General features: G+C 30.8%; 8 non-coding genes across 8 annotated transcripts; all 8 read left to right on the top strand.

Moving 5' to 3' along the window:
* Positions 1-1,763: 1,763 nt before the first annotated feature.
* TRNAD-GUC (transfer RNA aspartic acid (anticodon GUC)) lies at positions 1,764-1,835 on the top strand. Its single transcript has one exon. It is a non-coding gene; the product is annotated as a tRNA-Asp (tRNA).
* Positions 1,836-4,479: 2,644 nt separating this feature from the next.
* TRNAD-GUC (transfer RNA aspartic acid (anticodon GUC)) lies at positions 4,480-4,551 on the top strand. The gene has a single exon. It is a non-coding gene; the product is annotated as a tRNA-Asp (tRNA).
* Positions 4,552-7,139: 2,588 nt separating this feature from the next.
* Positions 7,140-7,211, top strand: TRNAD-GUC (transfer RNA aspartic acid (anticodon GUC)). The gene has a single exon. It is a non-coding gene; the product is annotated as a tRNA-Asp (tRNA).
* A 5,365-nt stretch (positions 7,212-12,576) lies between these two features.
* Positions 12,577-12,648, top strand: TRNAD-GUC (transfer RNA aspartic acid (anticodon GUC)). Its single transcript has one exon. It is a non-coding gene; the product is annotated as a tRNA-Asp (tRNA).
* A 2,660-nt stretch (positions 12,649-15,308) lies between these two features.
* TRNAD-GUC (transfer RNA aspartic acid (anticodon GUC)) lies at positions 15,309-15,380 on the top strand. The gene has a single exon. It is a non-coding gene; the product is annotated as a tRNA-Asp (tRNA).
* A 2,710-nt stretch (positions 15,381-18,090) lies between these two features.
* Positions 18,091-18,162, top strand: TRNAD-GUC (transfer RNA aspartic acid (anticodon GUC)). Its single transcript has one exon. It is a non-coding gene; the product is annotated as a tRNA-Asp (tRNA).
* A 2,646-nt stretch (positions 18,163-20,808) lies between these two features.
* TRNAD-GUC (transfer RNA aspartic acid (anticodon GUC)) lies at positions 20,809-20,880 on the top strand. Its single transcript has one exon. It is a non-coding gene; the product is annotated as a tRNA-Asp (tRNA).
* A 2,648-nt stretch (positions 20,881-23,528) lies between these two features.
* Positions 23,529-23,600, top strand: TRNAD-GUC (transfer RNA aspartic acid (anticodon GUC)). Its single transcript has one exon. It is a non-coding gene; the product is annotated as a tRNA-Asp (tRNA).
* The last annotated feature ends 2,102 nt before the right edge of the window (positions 23,601-25,702 follow it).

Genomic DNA, 25,702 nt, shown 5'->3' with positions numbered 1-25,702 from the left:
ATAGATAAGGTCAAAGCTACTTAGTCACTGCTCATTGCTGGCAGGATAAAACCGTAGTTATCTGCTTCAAAACCTTATTTGGTATCTACTACTAGTAGAAATAAATTATTCAAGAGTATCATTCAAAGCATGCTTGACTATGGGTTCGTGGAGTATTCTTGGCACGACAGCCTTTTGAAGGAAATTGATAAATGGATTATATACTATATTTTGGAAGGTGGTTTTATTAAGTAAAAGAATCTTATTGTGACGTGGAACAATGTCTGTACTACTCAATAAGGGGGAGTTTTGAGTGTTGGGTCCCTCATAAATTGAATGAGGAAGACTCCATTAAATTTGATATGGTGTTTATTACTTACAAAATCCAAGGTGACAATACCCTTAGAGCTAGAGTGATCAGGAATAAGTTTATATTAGCTACCACGTTGATCGACTATATGTTATGGTATTAAGAGGAACGTGGATATCGTATTTGATGATAGTAGTTGGTTTCTTTGTAGGAGAGACATGATCATGTTTTGAATGAATTCTTGGAACAAATACCTTGTATTTAAAACTCCCAATATTGACCTTTTTGTTTATCATTTCTTCGACGCTAATGTGAAATATATCATTAAAAGAAATAATTTGATTTTTCCTTATTTAAACATTCAGACTTGTCCATCATATGTATCTACAAGCCATCATATTACAAATTCAAATAATATTATGGGTGACCTCCTATCGTAGAATTATAGTAGTAATGGTTATATGAGTTTCAAATAATCTTATAATCCTATTAACACCAATGATCAATAACTACCTTGAGCTAAAACTTTATGGAATCAATTCCTCTGAATATTTCATTATTTTGAGGATTATATATCATCGAGTTCTATTTGTGGGAACCTATCATTTAGAGAATTTCACATGGCCCCTAAATCTGATTTGTGTTATTGTGACAAAGAATCTAATCATTATTTGTAATCAGATTTCAAATCTTTTTAACTTTATGGAAATTACCTAGGAAATCCATCCAGATTAATGTTTTTTCTTGTTATACCCTTTGTATTTGGAGAATTTGTCAAAGAATATGGTCCAAACAAGGAAAACTTGTCACTTTGTTTGTTATGATTAGTATGTTGAAATTTTTTGGCAATGCGGGAGTAAGCGCGTGTTTAAGGTAAAACAAGTCATAAAAATTCTTCAATTAATTAACCTGATTGTTTCTCATGTTTCCGAGACAAGTAACCTCTCTGATTCTTCTTCTTTATTTTTGCACGTGTATTGAATCTTAAAATTCTATGGATTAGTTTCATCCTCATATAGTTCCAAAAACCAAATGTTGGAACCCTATTAAAATTTATAGGATTACATGCATTAATGATGGTGTAACTAGAGAATTTCTAGGTCCTTCTACTAGATGTGGTATCTTTAAGAACCAATATACTAATTTACGGAATTGTTTTAATCTAAACATCAGTAACTTTAATTTATTTATATATGAGTTAATTGGTATTAAGGCGGACGTTAAAACTACTTTAAAAAATGGGCGGAACTCTATGTGGCTCGATATTGGTTCTCAACTGATGACTTTAGTTGTTAATCTCATAACACTTTTCCTTGACAGCAAAGAAAAGATGGACTAATTGCATTAAGATTACAACAACAATTTATATTTACCTCATTTTGAGAATGTTAATGATATCAATATAAACTAATTGAATACTCAATACATTTTTGTACTTTTAAGAAATTATACATTAAAAATGCAGAAGAATTGAGTCGTTGTAGTATAGTGGTAAGTATTCCTGCCTGTCACGCAGGTGACCCGGGTTCGATCCCCGGCAACGGCGTATTTTATTTCCATTCTTTATATTTTGATTTGGATAGAATTTATTTTAATTTGAAAAATAATAAATTTAACTTTCTTTTAAGAAAAATTTCTCTTTCTCTTTTCTGGTAGAAAGGAAATACCATTGTTTAGAAATTTAGAATAAATTACAAGCCTTGTTATAAGATATCGGCTATCCTTATCCTTTGACTGATATGTTATGATACAACGTCATTTTATTCATAGAAAATGTCACTGAAACATATACCGATAAAAGAAATTTTAAGGCTTATATGTATATATTTTATTTCCTTATTTTACCTCATATTAAATTTTATTTCCCTAGTTTAAAACTCAAACGTTTGATTCCATAGTTTCATTTATTATTACTATATCAATCAAATCCGTTCTAAAATGTCCAGATAGGGACAATTTGGGGAAAATGTGACGATTCTTTCCCCAATATTGGATGTGAAGAGAAAATAACAAAACTTATATTTTTGTGAGTATTTTAGTAGGCTATTTGACCCAGGAGAGACAAATGGGAATCCCTCGTCTCCTCTTCTTTTTTGTCTCATATAAGAGGTTCTTAATTGAGGGACATCTAAATTTATGAATAAGGTTAATAAGTATCAAACTAGAAATCCTATTGCAGCTTCACCCCGTCTCTTATTCTTTATGGTGAGGATGTGATGGATTTTTGCAGAAGAACCAAATACAACATTCAAAACTTGTCACACTTATTCAATATGTGCGTTGATATTTATCGCCATACAGTCAATACTGTCAAGTCTACTATTTATACAAATTTTATTTCTCATCATATGCTTCTCGTCATCTCTGAGACTCTTGGCTTCTCTATCATTAACATTTCTTTTGTTTGCTTAAGTATTCCTAATTTTATAGATAAGGTCAAAGCTACTTAGTCACTGCTCATTGCTGGCAGGATAAAACCGTAGTTATCTGCTTCAAAACCTTATTTGGTATCTACTACTAGTAGAAATAAATTATTCAAGAGTATCATTCAAAGCATGCTTGACTATGGGTTCGTGGAGTATTCTTGGCACGACAGCCTTTTGAAGGAAATTGATAAATGGATTATATACTATATTTTGGAAGGTGGTTTTATTAAGTAAAAGAATCTTATTGTGACGTGGAACAATGTCTGTACTACTCAATAAGGGGGGAGTTTTGAGTGTTGGGTCCCTCATAAATTGAATGAGGAAGACTCCATTAAATTTGATATGGTGTTTATTACTTACAAAATCCAAGGTGACAATACCCTTAGAGCTAGAGTGATCAGGAATAAGTTTATATTAGCTACCACGTTGATCGACTATATGTTATGGTATTAAGAGGAACGTGGATATCGTATTTGATGATAGTAGTTGGTTTCTTTGTAGGAGAGACATGATCATGTTTTGAATGAATTCTTGGAACAAATACCTTGTATTTAAAACTCCCAATATTGACCTTTTTGTTTATCATTTCTTCGACGCTAATGTGAAATATATCATTAAAAGAAATAATTTGATTTTTCCTTATTTAAACATTCAGACTTGTCCATCATATGTATCTACAAGCCATCATATTACAAATTCAAATAATATTATGGGTGACCTCCTATCGTAGAATTATAGTAGTAATGGTTATATGAGTTTCAAATAATCTTATAATCCTATTAACACCAATGATCAATAACTACCTTGAGCTAAAACTTTATGGAATCAATTCCTCTGAATATTTCATTATTTTGAGGATTATATATCATCGAGTTCTATTTGTGGGAACCTATCATTTAGAGAATTTCACATGGCCCCTAAATCTGATTTGTGTTATTGTGACAAAGAATCTAATCATTATTTGTAATCAGATTTCAAATCTTTTTAACTTTATGGAAATTACCTAGGAAATCCATCCAGATTAATGTTTTTTCTTGTTATACCCTTTGTATTTGGAGAATTTGTCAAAGAATATGGTCCAAACAAGGAAAACTTGTCACTTTGTTTGTTATGATTAGTATGTTGAAATTTTTTGGCAATGCGGGAGTAAGCGCGTGTTTAAGGTAAAACAAGTCATAAAAATTCTTCAATTAATTAACCTGATTGTTTCTCATGTTTCCGAGACAAGTAACCTCTCTGATTCTTCTTCTTTATTTTTGCACGTGTATTGAATCTTAAAATTCTATGGATTAGTTTCATCCTCATATAGTTCCAAAACCAAATGTTGGAACCCTATTAAAATTTATAGGATTACATGCATTAATGATGGTGTAACTAGAGAATTTCTAGGTCCTTCTACTAGATGTGGTATCTTTAAGAACCAATATACTAATTTACGGAATTGTTTTAATCTAAACATCAGTAACTTTAATTTATTTATATATGAGTTAATTGGTATTAAGGCGGACGTTAAAACTACTTTAAAAAATGGGCGGAACTCTATGTGGCTCGATATTGGTTCTCAACTGATGACTTTAGTTGTTAATCTCATAACACTTTTCCTTGACAGCAAAGAAAAAGATGGACTAATTGCATTAAGATTACAACAACAATTTATATTTACCTCATTTTGAGAATGTTAATGATATCAATATAAACTAATTGAATACTCAATACATTTTTGTACTTTTAAGAAATTATACATTAAAAATGCAGAAGAATTGAGTCGTTGTAGTATAGTGGTAAGTATTCCTGCCTGTCACGCAGGTGACCCGGGTTCGATCCCCGGCAACGGCGTATTTAAATTTTAACTTTCTTTTAAGAAAATTTCTCTTTCTCTTTTCTGGTAGAAAGGAAATACCATTGTTTAGAAATTTAGAATAAATTACAAGCCTTGTTATAAGATATCGGCTATCCTTATCCTTTGACTGATATGTTATGATACAACGTCATTTTATTCATAGAAAATGTCACTGAAACATATACCGATAAAAGAAATTTTAAGGCTTATATGTATATATTTTATTTCCTTATTTTACCTCATATTAAATTTTATTTCCCTAGTTTAAAACTCAAACGTTTGATTCCATAGTTTCATTTATTATTACTATATCAAATCAAATCCGTTCTAAAATGTCCAGATAGGGACAATTTGGGGAAAATGTGACGATTCTTTCCCCAATATTGGATGTGAAGAGAAAATAACAAAACTTATATTTTTGTGAGTATTTTAGTAGGCTATTTGACCCAGGAGAGACAAATGGGAATCCCTCGTCTCCTCTTCTTTTTTGTCTCATATAAGAGGTTCTTAATTGAGGGACATCTAAATTTATGAATAAGGTTAATAAGTATCAAACTAGAAATCCTATTGGCAGCTTCACCCCGTCTCTTATTCTTTATGGTGAGGATGTGATGGATTTTTGCAGAAGAACCAAATACAACATTCAAAACTTGTCACACTTATTCAATATGTGCGTTGATATTTATCGCCATACAGTCAATACTGTCAAGTCTACTATTTATACAAATTTTATTTCTCATCATATGCTTCTCGTCATCTCTGAGACTCTTGGCTTCTCTATCATTAACATTTCTTTTGTTTGCTTAAGTATTCCTAATTTTATAGATAAGGTCAAAGCTACTTAGTCACTGCTCATTGCTGGCAGGATAAAACCGTAGTTATCTGCTTCAAAACCTTATTTGGTATCTACTACTAGTAGAAATAAATTATTCAAGAGTATCATTCAAAGCATGCTTGACTATGGGTTCGTGGAGTATTCTTGGCACGACAGCCTTTTGAAGGAAATTGATAAATGGATTATATACTATATTTTGGAAGGTGGTTTTATTAAGTAAAAGAATCTTATTGTGACGTGGAACAATGTCTGTACTACTCAATAAGGGGGGAGTTTTGAGTGTTGGGTCCCTCATAAATTGAATGAGGAAGACTCCATTAAATTTGATATGGTGTTTATTACTTACAAAATCCAAGGTGACAATACCCTTAGAGCTAGAGTGATCAGGAATAAGTTTATATTAGCTACCACGTTGATCGACTATATGTTATGGTATTAAGAGGAACGTGGATATCGTATTTGATGATAGTAGTTGGTTTCTTTGTAGGAGAGACATGATCATGTTTTGAATGAATTCTTGGAACAAATACCTTGTATTTAAAACTCCCAATATTGACCTTTTTGTTTATCATTTCTTCGACGCTAATGTGAAATATATCATTAAAAGAAATAATTTGATTTTTCCTTATTTAAACATTCAGACTTGTCCATCATATGTATCTACAAGCCATCATATTACAAATTCAAATAATATTATGGGTGACCTCCTATCGTAGAATTATAGTAGTAATGGTTATATGAGTTTCAAATAATCTTATAATCCTATTAACACCAATGATCAATAACTACCTTGAGCTAAAACTTTATGGAATCAATTCCTCTGAATATTTCATTATTTTGAGGATTATATATCATCGAGTTCTATTTGTGGGAACCTATCATTTAGAGAATTTCACATGGCCCCTAAATCTGATTTGTGTTATTGTGACAAAGAATCTAATCATTATTTGTAATCAGATTTCAAATCTTTTTAACTTTATGGAAATTACCTAGGAAATCCATCCAGATTAATGTTTTTCTTGTTATACCCTTTGTATTTGGAGAATTTGTCAAAGAATATGGTCCAAACAAGGAAAACTTGTCACTTTGTTTGTTATGATTAGTATGTTGAAATTTTTGGCAATGCGGGAGTAAGCGCGTGTTTAAGGTAAAACAAGTCATAAAAATTCTTCAATTAATTAACCTGATTGTTTCTCATGTTTCCGAGACAAGTAACCTCTCTGATTCTTCTTCTTTATTTTTGCACGTGTATTGAATCTTAAAATTCTATGGATTAGTTTCATCCTCATATAGTTCCAAAAACCAAATGTTGGAACCCTATTAAAATTTATAGGATTACATGCATTAATGATGGTGTAACTAGAGAATTTCTAGGTCCTTCTACTAGATGTGGTATCTTTAAGAACCAATATACTAATTTACGGAATTGTTTTAATCTAAACATCAGTAACTTTAATTTATTTATATATGAGTTAATTGGTATTAAGGCGGACGTTAAAACTACTTTAAAAAATGGGCGGAACTCTATGTGGCTCGATATTGGTTCTCAACTGATGACTTTAGTTGTTAATCTCATAACACTTTTCCTTGACAGCAAAGAAAAAGATGGACTAATTGCATTAAGATTACAACAACAATTTATATTTACCTCATTTTGAGAATGTTAATGATATCAATATAAACTAATTGAATACTCAATACATTTTTGTACTTTTAAGAAATTATACATTAAAAATGCAGAAGAATTGAGTCGTTGTAGTATAGTGGTAAGTATTCCTGCCTGTCACGCAGGTGACCCGGGTTCGATCCCCGGCAACGGCGTATTTTATTTCCATTCTTTATATTTTGATTTGGATAGAATTTATTTTAATTTGAAAAATAATAAATTTTAACTTTCTTTTAAGAAAAATTTCTCTTTCTCTTTTCTGGTAGAAAGGAAATACCATTGTTTAGAAATTTAGAATAAATTACAAGCCTTGTTATAAGATATCGGCTATCCTTATCCTTTGACTGATATGTTATGATACAACGTCATTTTATTCATAGAAAATGTCACTGAAACATATACCGATAAAAGAAATTTTAAGGCTTATATGTATATATTTTATTTCCTTATTTTACCTCATATTAAATTTTATTTCCCTAGTTTAAAACTCAAACGTTTGATTCCATAGTTTCATTTATTATTACTATATCAAATCAAATCCGTTCTAAAATGTCCAGATAGGGACAATTTGGGGAAAATGTGACGATTCTTTCCCCAATATTGGATGTGAAGAGAAAATAACAAAACTTATATTTTTGTGAGTATTTTAGTAGGCTATTTGACCCAGGAGAGACAAATGGGAATCCCTCGTCTCCTCTTCTTTTTTGTCTCATATAAGAGGTTCTTAATTGAGGGACATCTAAATTTATGAATAAGGTTAATAAGTATCAAACTAGAAATCCTATTGGCAGCTTCACCCCGTCTCTTATTCTTTATGGTGAGGATGTGATGGATTTTTGCAGAAGAACCAAATACAACATTCAAAACTTGTCACACTTATTCAATATGTGCGTTGATATTTATCGCCATACAGTCAATACTGTCAAGTCTACTATTTATACAAATTTTATTTCTCATCATATGCTTCTCGTCATCTCTGAGACTCTTGGCTTCTCTATCATTAACATTTCTTTTGTTTGCTTAAGTATTCCTAATTTTATAGATAAGGTCAAAGCTACTTAGTCACTGCTCATTGCTGGCAGGATAAAACCGTAGTTATCTGCTTCAAAACCTTATTTGGTATCTACTACTAGTAGAAATAAATTATTCAAGAGTATCATTCAAAGCATGCTTGACTATGGGTTCGTGGAGTATTCTTGGCACGACAGCCTTTTGAAGGAAATTGATAAATGGATTATATACTATATTTTGGAAGGTGGTTTTATTAAGTAAAAGAATCTTATTGTGACGTGGAACAATGTCTGTACTACTCAATAAGGGGGGAGTTTTGAGTGTTGGGTCCCTCATAAATTGAATGAGGAAGACTCCATTAAATTTGATATGGTGTTTATTACTTACAAAATCCAAGGTGACAATACCCTTAGAGCTAGAGTGATCAGGAATAAGTTTATATTAGCTACCACGTTGATCGACTATATGTTATGGTATTAAGAGGAACGTGGATATCGTATTTGATGATAGTAGTTGGTTTCTTTGTAGGAGAGACATGATCATGTTTTGAATGAATTCTTGGAACAAATACCTTGTATTTAAAACTCCCAATATTGACCTTTTTGTTTATCATTTCTTCGACGCTAATGTGAAATATATCATTAAAAGAAATAATTTGATTTTTCCTTATTTAAACATTCAGACTTGTCCATCATATGTATCTACAAGCCATCATATTACAAATTCAAATAATATTATGGGTGACCTCCTATCGTAGAATTATAGTAGTAATGGTTATATGAGTTTCAAATAATCTTATAATCCTATTAACACCAATGATCAATAACTACCTTGAGCTAAAACTTTATGGAATCAATTCCTCTGAATATTTCATTATTTTGAGGATTATATATCATCGAGTTCTATTTGTGGGAACCTATCATTTAGAGAATTTCACATGGCCCCTAAATCTGATTTGTGTTATTGTGACAAAGAATCTAATCATTATTTGTAATCAGATTTCAAATCTTTTTAACTTTATGGAAATTACCTAGGAAATCCATCCAGATTAATGTTTTTTCTTGTTATACCCTTTGTATTTGGAGAATTTGTCAAAGAATATGGTCCAAACAAGGAAAACTTGTCACTTTGTTTGTTATGATTAGTATGTTGAAATTTTTGGCAATGCGGGAGTAAGCGCGTGTTTAAGGTAAAACAAGTCATAAAAATTCTTCAATTAATTAACCTGATTGTTTCTCATGTTTCCGAGACAAGTAACCTCTCTGATTCTTCTTCTTTATTTTTGCACGTGTATTGAATCTTAAAATTCTATGGATTAGTTTCATCCTCATATAGTTCCAAAAACCAAATGTTGGAACCCTATTAAAATTTATAGGATTACATGCATTAATGATGGTGTAACTAGAGAATTTCTAGGTCCTTCTACTAGATGTGGTATCTTTAAGAACCAATATACTAATTTACGGAATTGTTTTAATCTAAACATCAGTAACTTTAATTTATTTATATATGAGTTAATTGGTATTAAGGCGGACGTTAAAACTACTTTAAAAAATGGGCGGAACTCTATGTGGCTCGATATTGGTTCTCAACTGATGACTTTAGTTGTTAATCTCATAACACTTTTCCTTGACAGCAAAGAAAAAGATGGACTAATTGCATTAAGATTACAACAACAATTTATATTTACCTCATTTTGAGAATGTTAATGATATCAATATAAACTAATTGAATACTCAATACATTTTTGTACTTTTAAGAAATTATACATTAAAAATGCAGAAGAATTGAGTCGTTGTAGTATAGTGGTAAGTATTCCTGCCTGTCACGCAGGTGACCCGGGTTCGATCCCGGCAACGGCGTATTTTATTTCCATTCTTTATATTTTGATTTGGATAGAATTTATTTTAATTTGAAAAATAATAAATTTTAACTTTCTTTTAAGAAAAATTTCTCTTTCTCTTTTCTGGTAGAAAGGAAATACCATTGTTTAGAAATTTAGAATAAATTACAAGCCTTGTTATAAGATATCGGCTATCCTTATCCTTTGACTGATATGTTATGATACAACGTCATTTTATTCATAGAAAATGTCACTGAAACATATACCGATAAAAGAAATTTTAAGGCTTATATGTATATATTTTATTTCCTTATTTTACCTCATATTAAATTTTATTTCCCTAGTTTAAAACTCAAACGTTTGATTCCATAGTTTCATTTATTATTACTATATCAAATCAAATCCGTTCTAAAATGTCCAGATAGGGACAATTTGGGGAAAATGTGACGATTCTTTCCCCAATATTGGATGTGAAGAGAAAATAACAAAACTTATATTTTTGTGAGTATTTTAGTAGGCTATTTGACCCAGGAGAGACAAATGGGAATCCCTCGTCTCCTCTTCTTTTTTGTCTCATATAAGAGGTTCTTAATTGAGGGACATCTAAATTTATGAATAAGGTTAATAAGTATCAAACTAGAAATCCTATTGGCAGCTTCACCCCGTCTCTTATTCTTTATGGTGAGGATGTGATGGATTTTTGCAGAAGAACCAAATACAACATTCAAAACTTGTCACACTTATTCAATATGTGCGTTGATATTTATCGCCATACAGTCAATACTGTCAAGTCTACTATTTATACAAATTTTATTTCTCATCATATGCTTCTCGTCATCTCTGAGACTCTTGGCTTCTCTATCATTAACATTTCTTTTGTTTGCTTAAGTATTCCTAATTTTATAGATAAGGTCAAAGCTACTTAGTCACTGCTCATTGCTGGCAGGATAAAACCGTAGTTATCTGCTTCAAAACCTTATTTGGTATCTACTACTAGTAGAAATAAATTATTCAAGAGTATCATTCAAAGCATGCTTGACTATGGGTTCGTGGAGTATTCTTGGCACGACAGCCTTTTGAAGGAAATTGATAAATGGATTATATACTATATTTTGGAAGGTGGTTTTATTAAGTAAAAGAATCTTATTGTGACGTGGAACAATGTCTGTACTACTCAATAAGGGGGGAGTTTTGAGTGTTGGGTCCCTCATAAATTGAATGAGGAAGACTCCATTAAATTTGATATGGTGTTTATTACTTACAAAATCCAAGGTGACAATACCCTTAGAGCTAGAGTGATCAGGAATAAGTTTATATTAGCTACCACGTTGATCGACTATATGTTATGGTATTAAGAGGAACGTGGATATCGTATTTGATGATAGTAGTTGGTTTCTTTGTAGGAGAGACATGATCATGTTTTGAATGAATTCTTGGAACAAATACCTTGTATTTAAAACTCCCAATATTGACCTTTTTGTTTATCATTTCTTCGACGCTAATGTGAAATATATCATTAAAAGAAATAATTTGATTTTTCCTTATTTAAACATTCAGACTTGTCCATCATATGTATCTACAAGCCATCATATTACAAATTCAAATAATATTATGGGTGACCTCCTATCGTAGAATTATAGTAGTAATGGTTATATGAGTTTCAAATAATCTTATAATCCTATTAACACCAATGATCAATAACTACCTTGAGCTAAAACTTTATGGAATCAATTCCTCTGAATATTTCATTATTTTGAGGATTATATATCATCGAGTTCTATTTGTGGGAACCTATCATTTAGAGAATTTCACATGGCCCCTAAATCTGATTTGTGTTATTGTGACAAAGAATCTAATCATTATTTGTAATCAGATTTCAAATCTTTTTAACTTTATGGAAATTACCTAGGAAATCCATCCAGATTAATGTTTTTTCTTGTTATACCCTTTGTATTTGGAGAATTTGTCAAAGAATATGGTCCAAACAAGGAAAACTTGTCACTTTGTTTGTTATGATTAGTATGTTGAAAATTTTTGGCAATGCGGGAGTAAGCGCGTGTTTAAGGTAAAACAAGTCATAAAAATTCTTCAATTAATTAACCTGATTGTTTCTCATGTTTCCGAGACAAGTAACCTCTCTGATTCTTCTTCTTTATTTTTGCACGTGTATTGAATCTTAAAATTCTATGGATTAGTTTCATCCTCATATAGTTCCAAAACCAAATGTTGGAACCCTATTAAAATTTATAGGATTACATGCATTAATGATGGTGTAACTAGAGAATTTCTAGGTCCTTCTACTAGATGTGGTATCTTTAAGAACCAATATACTAATTTACGGAATTGTTTTAATCTAAACATCAGTAACTTTAATTTATTTATATATGAGTTAATTGGTATTAAGGCGGACGTTAAAACTACTTTAAAAAATGGGCGGAACTCTATGTGGCTCGATATTGGTTCTCAACTGATGACTTTAGTTGTTAATCTCATAACACTTTTCCTTGACAGCAAAGAAAAAGATGGACTAATTGCATTAAGATTACAACAACAATTTATATTTACCTCATTTTGAGAATGTTAATGATATCAATATAAACTAATTGAATACTCAATACATTTTTGTACTTTTAAGAAATTATACATTAAAAATGCAGAAGAATTGAGTCGTTGTAGTATAGTGGTAAGTATTCCTGCCTGTCACGCAGGTGACCCGGGTTCGATCCCCGGCAACGGCGTATTTTATTTCATTCTTTATATTTTGATTTGGATATTTTAGATTTGGATAAATTTATTTAATTTGAAAAATAATAAATTTTAACTTTCTTTTAAGAAAAATTTCTCTTTCTCTTTTCTGGTAGAAAGGAAATACCATTGTTTAGAAATTTAGAATAAATTACAAGCCTTGTTATAAGATATCGGCTATCCTTATCCTTTGACTGATATGTTATGATACAACGTCATTTTATTCATAGAAAATGTCACTGAAACATATACCGATAAAAGAAATTTTAAGGCTTATATGTATATATTTTATTTCCTTATTTTACCTCATATTAAATTTTATTTCCCTAGTTTAAAACTCAAACGTTTGATTCCATAGTTTCATTTATTATTACTATATCAAATCAAATCCGTTCTAAAATGTCCAGATAGGGACAATTTGGGGAAAATGTGACGATTCTTTCCCCAATATTGGATGTGAAGAGAAAATAACAAAACTTATATTTTTGTGAGTATTTTAGTAGGCTATTTGACCCAGGAGAGACAAATGGGAATCCCTCGTCTCCTCTTCTTTTTTGTCTCATATAAGAGGTTCTTAATTGAGGGACATCTAAATTTATGAATAAGGTTAATAAGTATCAAACTAGAAATCCTATTGGCAGCTTCACCCCGTCTCTTATTCTTTATGGTGAGGATGTGATGGATTTTTGCAGAAGAACCAAATACAACATTCAAAACTTGTCACACTTATTCAATATGTGCGTTGATATTTATCGCCATACAGTCAATACTGTCAAGTCTACTATTTATACAAATTTTATTTCTCATCATATGCTTCTCGTCATCTCTGAGACTCTTGGCTTCTCTATCATTAACATTTCTTTTGTTTGCTTAAGTATTCCTAATTTTATAGATAAGGTCAAAGCTACTTAGTCACTGCTCATTGCTGGCAGGATAAAACCGTAGTTATCTGCTTCAAAACCTTATTTGGTATCTACTACTAGTAGAAATAAATTATTCAAGAGTATCATTCAAAGCATGCTTGACTATGGGTTCGTGGAGTATTCTTGGCACGACAGCCTTTTGAAGGAAATTGATAAATGGATTATATACTATATTTTGGAAGGTGGTTTTATTAAGTAAAAGAATCTTATTGTGACGTGGAACAATGTCTGTACTACTCAATAAGGGGGGAGTTTTGAGTGTTGGGTCCCTCATAAATTGAATGAGGAAGACTCCATTAAATTTGATATGGTGTTTATTACTTACAAAATCCAAGGTGACAATACCCTTAGAGCTAGAGTGATCAGGAATAAGTTTATATTAGCTACCACGTTGATCGACTATATGTTATGGTATTAAGAGGAACGTGGATATCGTATTTGATGATAGTAGTTGGTTTCTTTGTAGGAGAGACATGATCATGTTTTGAATGAATTCTTGGAACAAATACCTTGTATTTAAAACTCCCAATATTGACCTTTTTGTTTATCATTTCTTCGACGCTAATGTGAAATATATCATTAAAAGAAATAATTTGATTTTTCCTTATTTAAACATTCAGACTTGTCCATCATATGTATCTACAAGCCATCATATTACAAATTCAAATAATATTATGGGTGACCTCCTATCGTAGAATTATAGTAGTAATGGTTATATGAGTTTCAAATAATCTTATAATCCTATTAACACCAATGATCAATAACTACCTTGAGCTAAAACTTTATGGAATCAATTCCTCTGAATATTTCATTATTTTGAGGATTATATATCATCGAGTTCTATTTGTGGGAACCTATCATTTAGAGAATTTCACATGGCCCCTAAATCTGATTTGTGTTATTGTGACAAAGAATCTAATCATTATTTGTAATCAGATTTCAAATCTTTTTAACTTTATGGAAATTACCTAGGAAATCCATCCAGATTAATGTTTTTTCTTGTTATACCCTTTGTATTTGGAGAATTTGTCAAAGAATATGGTCCAAACAAGGAAAACTTGTCACTTTGTTTGTTATGATTAGTATGTTGAAAATTTTTGGCAATGCGGGAGTAAGCGCGTGTTTAAGGTAAAACAAGTCATAAAAATTCTTCAATTAATTAACCTGATTGTTTCTCATGTTTCCGAGACAAGTAACCTCTCTGATTCTTCTTCTTTATTTTTGCACGTGTATTGAATCTTAAAATTCTATGGATTAGTTTCATCCTCATATAGTTCCAAAAACCAAATGTTGGAACCCTATTAAAATTTATAGGATTACATGCATTAATGATGGTGTAACTAGAGAATTTCTAGGTCCTTCTACTAGATGTGGTATCTTTAAGAACCAATATACTAATTTACGGAATTGTTTTAATCTAAACATCAGTAACTTTAATTTATTTATATATGAGTTAATTGGTATTAAGGCGGACGTTAAAACTACTTTAAAAAATGGGCGGAACTCTATGTGGCTCGATATTGGTTCTCAACTGATGACTTTAGTTGTTAATCTCATAACACTTTTCCTTGACAGCAAAGAAAAAGATGGACTAATTGCATTAAGATTACAACAACAATTTATATTTACCTCATTTTGAGAATGTTAATGATATCAATATAAACTAATTGAATACTCAATACATTTTTGTACTTTTAAGAAATTATACATTAAAAATGCAGAAGAATTGAGTCGTTGTAGTATAGTGGTAAGTATTCCTGCCTGTCACGCAGGTGACCCGGGTTCGATCCCCGGCAACGGCGTATTTTATTTCCATTCTTTATATTTTGATTTGGATAGAATTTATTTTAATTTGAAAATAATAAATTTTAACTTTCTTTTAAGAAAAATTTCTCTTTCTCTTTTCTGGTAGAAAGGAAATACCATTGTTTAGAAATTTAGAATAAATTACAAGCCTTGTTATAAGATATCGGCTATCCTTATCCTTTGACTGATATGTTATGATACAACGTCATTTTATTCATAGAAAATGTCACTGAAACATATACCGATAAAAGAAATTTTAAGGCTTATATGTATATATTTTATTTCCTTATTTTACCTCATATTAAATTTTATTTCCCTAGTTTAAAACTCAAACGTTTGATTCCATAGTTTCATTTATTATTACTATATCAAATCAAATCCGTTCTAAAATGTCCAGATAGGGACAATTTGGGGAAAATGTGACGATTCTTTCCCCAATATTGGATGTGAAGAGAAAATAACAAAACTTATATTTTTGTGAGTATTTTAGTAGGCTATTTGACCCAGGAGAGACAAATGGGAATCCCTCGTCTCCTCTTCTTTTTTGTCTCATATAAGAGGTTCTTAATTGAGGGACATCTAAATTTATGAATAAGGTTAATAAGTATCAAACTAGAAATCCTATTGGCAGCTTCACCCCGTCTCTTATTCTTTATGGTGAGGATGTGATGGATTTTTGCAGAAGAACCAAATACAACATTCAAAACTTGTCACACTTATTCAATATGTGCGTTGATATTTATCGCCATACAGTCAATACTGTCAAGTCTACTATTTATACAAATTTTATTTCTCATCATATGCTTCTCGTCATCTCTGAGACTCTTGGCTTCTCTATCATTAACATTTCTTTTGTTTGCTTAAGTATTCCTAATTTTATAGATAAGGTCAAAGCTACTTAGTCACTGCTCATTGCTGGCAGGATAAAACCGTAGTTATCTGCTTCAAAACCTTATTTGGTATCTACTACTAGTAGAAATAAATTATTCAAGAGTATCATTCAAAGCATGCTTGACTATGGGTTCGTGGAGTATTCTTGGCACGACAGCCTTTTGAAGGAAATTGATAAATGGATTATATACTATATTTTGGAAGGTGGTTTTATTAAGTAAAAGAATCTTATTGTGACGTGGAACAATGTCTGTACTACTCAATAAGGGGGGAGTTTTGAGTGTTGGGTCCCTCATAAATTGAATGAGGAAGACTCCATTAAATTTGATATGGTGTTTATTACTTACAAAATCCAAGGTGACAATACCCTTAGAGCTAGAGTGATCAGGAATAAGTTTATATTAGCTACCACGTTGATCGACTATATGTTATGGTATTAAGAGGAACGTGGATATCGTATTTGATGATAGTAGTTGGTTTCTTTGTAGGAGAGACATGATCATGTTTTGAATGAATTCTTGGAACAAATACCTTGTATTTAAAACTCCCAATATTGACCTTTTTGTTTATCATTTTTTCTTTTTCTTCTTTTCCCCTTTCTTTCTTTCCTTCTTAATTCATTTCCTTATTTCTTCATTTCTTCGACGCTAATGTGAAATATATCATTAAAAGAAATAATTTGATTTTTCCTTATTTAAACATTCAGACTTGTCCATCATATGTATCTACAAGCCATCATATTACAAATTCAAATAATATTATGGGTGACCTCCTATCGTAGAATTATAGTAGTAATGGTTATATGAGTTTCAAATAATCTTATAATCCTATTAACACCAATGATCAATAACTACCTTGAGCTAAAACTTTATGGAATCAATTCCTCTGAATATTTCATTATTTTGAGGATTATATATCATCGAGTTCTATTTGTGGGAACCTATCATTTAGAGAATTTCACATGGCCCCTAAATCTGATTTGTGTTATTGTGACAAAGAATCTAATCATTATTTGTAATCAGATTTCAAATCTTTTTAACTTTATGGAAATTACCTAGGAAATCCATCCAGATTAATGTTTTTTCTTGTTATACCCTTTGTATTTGGAGAATTTGTCAAAGAATATGGTCCAAACAAGGAAAACTTGTCACTTTGTTTGTTATGATTAGTATGTTGAAATTTTTGGCAATGCGGGAGTAAGCGCGTGTTTAAGGTAAAACAAGTCATAAAAATTCTTCAATTAATTAACCTGATTGTTTCTCATGTTTCCGAGACAAGTAACCTCTCTGATTCTTCTTCTTTATTTTTGCACGTGTATTGAATCTTAAAATTCTATGGATTAGTTTCATCCTCATATAGTTCCAAAAACCAAATGTTGGAACCCTATTAAAATTTATAGGATTACATGCATTAATGATGGTGTAACTAGAGAATTTCTAGGTCCTTCTACTAGATGTGGTATCTTTAAGAACCAATATACTAATTTACGGAATTGTTTTAATCTAAACATCAGTAACTTTAATTTATTTATATATGAGTTAATTGGTATTAAGGCGGACGTTAAAACTACTTTAAAAAATGGGCGGAACTCTATGTGGCTCGATATTGGTTCTCAACTGATGACTTTAGTTGTTAATCTCATAACACTTTTCCTTGACAGCAAAGAAAAAGATGGACTAATTGCATTAAGATTACAACAACAATTTATATTTACCTCATTTTGAGAATGTTAATGATATCAATATAAACTAATTGAATACTCAATACATTTTTGTACTTTTAAGAAATTATACATTAAAAATGCAGAAGAATTGAGTCGTTGTAGTATAGTGGTAAGTATTCCTGCCTGTCACGCAGGTGACCCGGGTTCGATCCCCGGCAACGGCGTATTTTATTTCCATTCTTTATATTTTGATTTGGATAGAATTTATTTTAATTTGAAAAATAATAAATTTTAACTTTCTTTTAAGAAAAATTTCTCTTTCTCTTTTCTGGTAGAAAGGAAATACCATTGTTTAGAAATTTAGAATAAATTACAAGCCTTGTTATAAGATATCGGCTATCCTTATCCTTTGACTGATATGTTATGATACAACGTCATTTTATTCATAGAAAATGTCACTGAAACATATACCGATAAAAGAAATTTTAAGGCTTATATGTATATATTTTATTTCCTTATTTTACCTCATATTAAATTTTATTTCCCTAGTTTAAAACTCAAACGTTTGATTCCATAGTTTCATTTATTATTACTATATCAAATCAAATCCGTTCTAAAATGTCCAGATAGGGACAATTTGGGGAAAATGTGACGATTCTTTCCCCAATATTGGATGTGAAGAGAAAATAACAAAACTTATATTTTTGTGAGTATTTTAGTAGGCTATTTGACCCAGGAGAGACAAATGGGAATCCCTCGTCTCCTCTTCTTTTTTGTCTCATATAAGAGGTTCTTAATTGAGGGACATCTAAATTTATGAATAAGGTTAATAAGTATCAAACTAGAAATCCTATTGGCAGCTTCACCCCGTCTCTTATTCTTTATGGTGAGGATGTGATGGATTTTTGCAGAAGAACCAAATACAACATTCAAAACTTGTCACACTTATTCAATATGTGCGTTGATATTTATCGCCATACAGTCAATACTGTCAAGTCTACTATTTATACAAATTTTATTTCTCATCATATGCTTCTCGTCATCTCTGAGACTCTTGGCTTCTCTATCATTAACATTTCTTTTGTTTGCTTAAGTATTCCTAATTTTATAGATAAGGTCAAAGCTACTTAGTCACTGCTCATTGCTGGCAGGATAAAACCGTAGTTATCTGCTTCAAAACCTTATTTGGTATCTACTACTAGTAGAAATAAATTATTCAAGAGTATCATTCAAAGCATGCTTGACTATGGGTTCGTGGAGTATTCTTGGCACGACAGCCTTTTGAAGGAAATTGATAAATGGATTATATACTATATTTTGGAAGGTGGTTTTATTAAGTAAAAGAATCTTATTGTGACGTGGAACAATGTCTGTACTACTCAATAAGGGGGAGTTTTGAGTGTTGGGTCCCTCATAAATTGAATGAGGAAGACTCCATTAAATTTGATATGGTGTTTATTACTTACAAAATCCAAGGTGACAATACCCTTAGAGCTAGAGTGATCAGGAATAAGTTTATATTAGCTACCACGTTGATCGACTATATGTTATGGTATTAAGAGGAACGTGGATATCGTATTTGATGATAGTAGTTGGTTTCTTTGTAGGAGAGACATGATCATGTTTTGAATGAATTCTTGGAACAAATACCTTGTATTTAAAACTCCCAATATTGACCTTTTTGTTTATCATTTCTTCGACGCTAATGTGAAATATATCATTAAAAGAAATAATTTGATTTTTCCTTATTTAAACATTCAGACTTGTCCATCATATGTATCTACAAGCCATCATATTACAAATTCAAATAATATTATGGGTGACCTCCTATCGTAGAATTATAGTAGTAATGGTTATATGAGTTTCAAATAATCTTATAATCCTATTAACACCAATGATCAATAACTACCTTGAGCTAAAACTTTATGGAATCAATTCCTCTGAATATTTCATTATTTTGAGGATTATATATCATCGAGTTCTATTTGTGGGAACCTATCATTTAGAGAATTTCACATGGCCCCTAAATCTGATTTGTGTTATTGTGACAAAGAATCTAATCATTATTTGTAATCAGATTTCAAATCTTTTTAACTTTATGGAAATTACCTAGGAAATCCATCCAGATTAATGTTTTTTCTTGTTATACCCTTTGTATTTGGAGAATTTGTCAAAGAATATGGTCCAAACAAGGAAAACTTGTCACTTTGTTTGTTATGATTAGTATGTTGAAATTTTTGGCAATGCGGGAGTAAGCGCGTGTTTAAGGTAAAACAAGTCATAAAAATTCTTCAATTAATTAACCTGATTGTTTCTCATGTTTCCGAGACAAGTAACCTCTCTGATTCTTCTTCTTTATTTTTGCACGTGTATTGAATCTTAAAATTCTATGGATTAGTTTCATCCTCATATAGTTCCAAAAACCAAATGTTGGAACCCTATTAAAATTTATAGGATTACATGCATTAATGATGGTGTAACTAGAGAATTTCTAGGTCCTTCTACTAGATGTGGTATCTTTAAGAACCAATATACTAATTTACGGAATTGTTTTAATCTAAACATCAGTAACTTTAATTTATTTATATATGAGTTAATTGGTATTAAGGCGGACGTTAAAACTACTTTAAAAAATGGGCGGAACTCTATGTGGCTCGATATTGGTTCTCAACTGATGACTTTAGTTGTTAATCTCATAACACTTTTCCTTGACAGCAAAGAAAAAGATGGACTAATTGCATTAAGATTACAACAACAATTTATATTTACCTCATTTTGAGAATGTTAATGATATCAATATAAACTAATTGAATACTCAATACATTTTTGTACTTTTAAGAAATTATACATTAAAAATGCAGAAGAATTGAGTCGTTGTAGTATAGTGGTAAGTATTCCTGCCTGTCACGCAGGTGACCCGGGTTCGATCCCCGGCAACGGCGTATTTTATTTCCATTCTTTATATTTTGATTTGGATAGAATTTATTTTAATTTGAAAAATAATAAATTTTAACTTTCTTTTAAGAAAAATTTCTCTTTCTCTTTTCTGGTAGAAAGGAAATACCATTGTTTAGAAATTTAGAATAAATTACAAGCCTTGTTATAAGATATCGGCTATCCTTATCCTTTGACTGATATGTTATGATACAACGTCATTTTATTCATAGAAAATGTCACTGAAACATATACCGATAAAAGAAATTTTAAGGCTTATATGTATATATTTTATTTCCTTATTTTACCTCATATTAAATTTTATTTCCCTAGTTTAAAACTCAAACGTTTGATTCCATAGTTTCATTTATTATTACTATATCAAATCAAATCCGTTCTAAAATGTCCAGATAGGGACAATTTGGGGAAAATGTGACGATTCTTTCCCCAATATTGGATGTGAAGAGAAAATAACAAAACTTATATTTTTGTGAGTATTTTAGTAGGCTATTTGACCCAGGAGAGACAAATGGGAATCCCTCGTCTCCTCTTCTTTTTTGTCTCATATAAGAGGTTCTTAATTGAGGGACATCTAAATTTATGAATAAGGTTAATAAGTATCAAACTAGAAATCCTATTGGCAGCTTCACCCCGTCTCTTATTCTTTATGGTGAGGATGTGATGGATTTTTGCAGAAGAACCAAATACAACATTCAAAACTTGTCACACTTATTCAATATGTGCGTTGATATTTATCGCCATACAGTCAATACTGTCAAGTCTACTATTTATACAAATTTTATTTCTCATCATATGCTTCTCGTCATCTCTGAGACTCTTGGCTTCTCTATCATTAACATTTCTTTTGTTTGCTTAAGTATTCCTAATTTTATAGATAAGGTCAAAGCTACTTAGTCACTGCTCATTGCTGGCAGGATAAAACCGTAGTTATCTGCTTCAAAACCTTATTTGGTATCTACTACTAGTAGAAATAAATTATTCAAGAGTATCATTCAAAGCATGCTTGACTATGGGTTCGTGGAGTATTCTTGGCACGACAGCCTTTTGAAGGAAATTGATAAATGGATTATATACTATATTTTGGAAGGTGGTTTTATTAAGTAAAAGAATCTTATTGTGACGTGGAACAATGTCTGTACTACTCAATAAGGGGGGAGTTTTGAGTGTTGGGTCCCTCATAAATTGAATGAGGAAGACTCCATTAAATTTGATATGGTGTTTATTACTTACAAAATCCAAGGTGACAATACCCTTAGAGCTAGAGTGATCAGGAATAAGTTTATATTAGCTACCACGTTGATCGACTATATGTTATGGTATTAAGAGGAACGTGGATATCGTATTTGATGATAGTAGTTGGTTTCTTTGTAGGAGAGACATGATCATGTTTTGAATGAATTCTTGGAACAAATACCTTGTATTTAAAACTCCCAATATTGACCTTTTTGTTTATCATTTCTTCGACGCTAATGTGAAATATATCATTAAAAGAAATAATTTGATTTTTCCTTATTTAAACATTCAGACTTGTCCATCATATGTATCTACAAGCCATCATATTACAAATTCAAATAATATTATGGGTGACCTCCTATCGTAGAATTATAGTAGTAATGGTTATATGAGTTTCAAATAATCTTATAATCCTATTAACACCAATGATCAATAACTACCTTGAGCTAAAACTTTATGGAATCAATTCCTCTGAATATTTCATTATTTTGAGGATTATATATCATCGAGTTCTATTTGTGGGAACCTATCATTTAGAGAATTTCACATGGCCCCTAAATCTGATTTGTGTTATTGTGACAAAGAATCTAATCATTATTTGTAATCAGATTTCAAATCTTTTTAACTTTATGGAAATTACCTAGGAAATCCATCCAGATTAATGTTTTTTCTTGTTATACCCTTTGTATTTGGAGAATTTGTCAAAGAATATGGTCCAAACAAGGAAAACTTGTCACTTTGTTTGTTATGATTAGTATGTTGAAAATTTTTGGCAATGCGGGAGTAAGCGCGTGTTTAAGGTAAAACAAGTCATAAAAATTCTTCAATTAATTAACCTGATTGTTTCTCATGTTTCCGAGACAAGTAACCTCTCTGATTCTTCTTCTTTATTTTTGCACGTGTATTGAATCTTAAAATTCTATGGATTAGTTTCATCCTCATATAGTTCCAAAAACCAAATGTTGGAACCCTATTAAAATTTATAGGATTACATGCATTAATGATGGTGTAACTAGAGAATTTCTAGGTCCTTCTACTAGATGTGGTATCTTTAAGAACCAATATACTAATTTACGGAATTGTTTTAATCTAAACATCAGTAACTTTAATTTATTTATATATGAGTTAATTGGTATTAAGGCGGACGTTAAAACTACTTTAAAAAATGGGCGGAACTCTATGTGGCTCGATATTGGTTCTCAACTGATGACTTTAGTTGTTAATCTCATAACACTTTTCCTTGACAGCAAAGAAAAAGATGGACTAATTGCATTAAGATTACAACAACAATTTATATTTACCTCATTTTGAGAATGTTAATGATATCAATATAAACTAATTGAATACTCAATACATTTTTGTACTTTTAAGAAATTATACATTAAAAATGCAGAAGAATTGAGTCGTTGTAGTATAGTGGTAAGTATTCCTGCCTGTCACGCAGGTGACCCGGGTTCGATCCCCGGCAACGGCGTATTTTATTTCCATTCTTTATATTTTGATTTGGATAGAATTTATTTTAATTTGAAAAATAATAAATTTTAACTTTCTTTTAAGAAAAATTTCTCTTTCTCTTTTCTGGTAGAAAGGAAATACCATTGTTTAGAAATTTAGAATAAATTACAAGCCTTGTTATAAGATATCGGCTATCCTTATCCTTTGACTGATATGTTATGATACAACGTCATTTTATTCATAGAAAATGTCACTGAAACATATACCGATAAAAGAAATTTTAAGGCTTATATGTATATATTTTATTTCCTTATTTTACCTCATATTAAATTTTATTTCCCTAGTTTAAAACTCAAACGTTTGATTCCATAGTTTCATTTATTATTACTATATCAAATCAAATCCGTTCTAAAATGTCCAGATAGGGACAATTTGGGGAAAATGTGACGATTCTTTCCCCAATATTGGATGTGAAGAGAAAATAACAAAACTTATATTTTTGTGAGTATTTTAGTAGGCTATTTGACCCAGGAGAGACAAATGGGAATCCCTCGTCTCCTCTTCTTTTTTGTCTCATATAAGAGGTTCTTAATTGAGGGACATCTAAATTTATGAATAAGGTTAATAAGTATCAAACTAGAAATCCTATTGGCAGCTTCACCCCGTCTCTTATTCTTTATGGTGAGGATGTGATGGATTTTTGCAGAAGAACCAAATACAACATTCAAAACTTGTCACACTTATTCAATATGTGCGTTGATATTTATCGCCATACAGTCAATACTGTCAAGTCTACTATTTATACAAATTTTATTTCTCATCATATGCTTCTCGTCATCTCTGAGACTCTTGGCTTCTCTATCATTAACATTTCTTTTGTTTGCTTAAGTATTCCTAATTTTATAGATAAGGTCAAAGCTACTTAGTCACTGCTCATTGCTGGCAGGATAAAACCGTAGTTATCTGCTTCAAAACCTTATTTGGTATCTACTACTAGTAGAAATAAATTATTCAAGAGTATCATTCAAAGCATGCTTGACTATGGGTTCGTGGAGTATTCTTGGCACGACAGCCTTTTGAAGGAAATTGATAAATGGATTATATACTATATTTTGGAAGGTGGTTTTATTAAGTAAAAGAATCTTATTGTGACGTGGAACAATGTCTGTACTACTCAATAAGGGGGGAGTTTTGAGTGTTGGGTCCCTCATAAATTGAATGAGGAAGACTCCATTAAATTTGATATGGTGTTTATTACTTACAAAATCCAAGGTGACAATACCCTTAGAGCTAGAGTGATCAGGAATAAGTTTATATTAGCTACCACGTTGATCGACTATATGTTATGGTATTAAGAGGAACGTGGATATCGTATTTGATGATAGTAGTTGGTTTCTTTGTAGGAGAGACATGATCATGTTTTGAATGAATTCTTGGAACAAATACCTTGTATTTAAAACTCCCAATATTGACCTTTTTGTTTATCATTTCTTCGACGCTAATGTGAAATATATCATTAAAAGAAATAATTTGATTTTTCCTTATTTAAACATTCAGACTTGTCCATCATATGTATCTACAAGCCATCATATTACAAATTCAAATAATATTATGGGTGACCTCCTATCGTAGAATTATAGTAGTAATGGTTATATGAGTTTCAAATAATCTTATAATCCTATTAACACCAATGATCAATAACTACCTTGAGCTAAAACTTTATGGAATCAATTCCTCTGAATATTTCATTATTTTGAGGATTATATATCATCGAGTTCTATTTGTGGGAACCTATCATTTAGAGAATTTCACATGGCCCCTAAATCTGATTTGTGTTATTGTGACAAAGAATCTAATCATTATTTGTAATCAGATTTCAAATCTTTTTAACTTTATGGAAATTACCTAGGAAATCCATCCAGATTAATGTTTTTTCTTGTTATACCCTTTGTATTTGGAGAATTTGTCAAAGAATATGGTCCAAACAAGGAAAACTTGTCACTTTGTTTGTTATGATTAGTATGTTGAAATTTTTGGCAATGCGGGAGTAAGCGCGTGTTTAAGGTAAAACAAGTCATAAAAATTCTTCAATTAATTAACCTGATTGTTTCTCATGTTTCC

The sequence above is a fragment of the Lathyrus oleraceus genome, chromosome 2 (genome assembly GCF_024323335.1).
Source record: "Lathyrus oleraceus cultivar Zhongwan6 chromosome 2, CAAS_Psat_ZW6_1.0, whole genome shotgun sequence".
In the NCBI taxonomy this organism is placed as follows: domain Eukaryota; kingdom Viridiplantae; phylum Streptophyta; class Magnoliopsida; order Fabales; family Fabaceae; genus Lathyrus; species Lathyrus oleraceus.
Note: the sequence above shows the minus strand (reverse complement) of the source record. Positions and strands in the feature narration are given on the sequence as shown.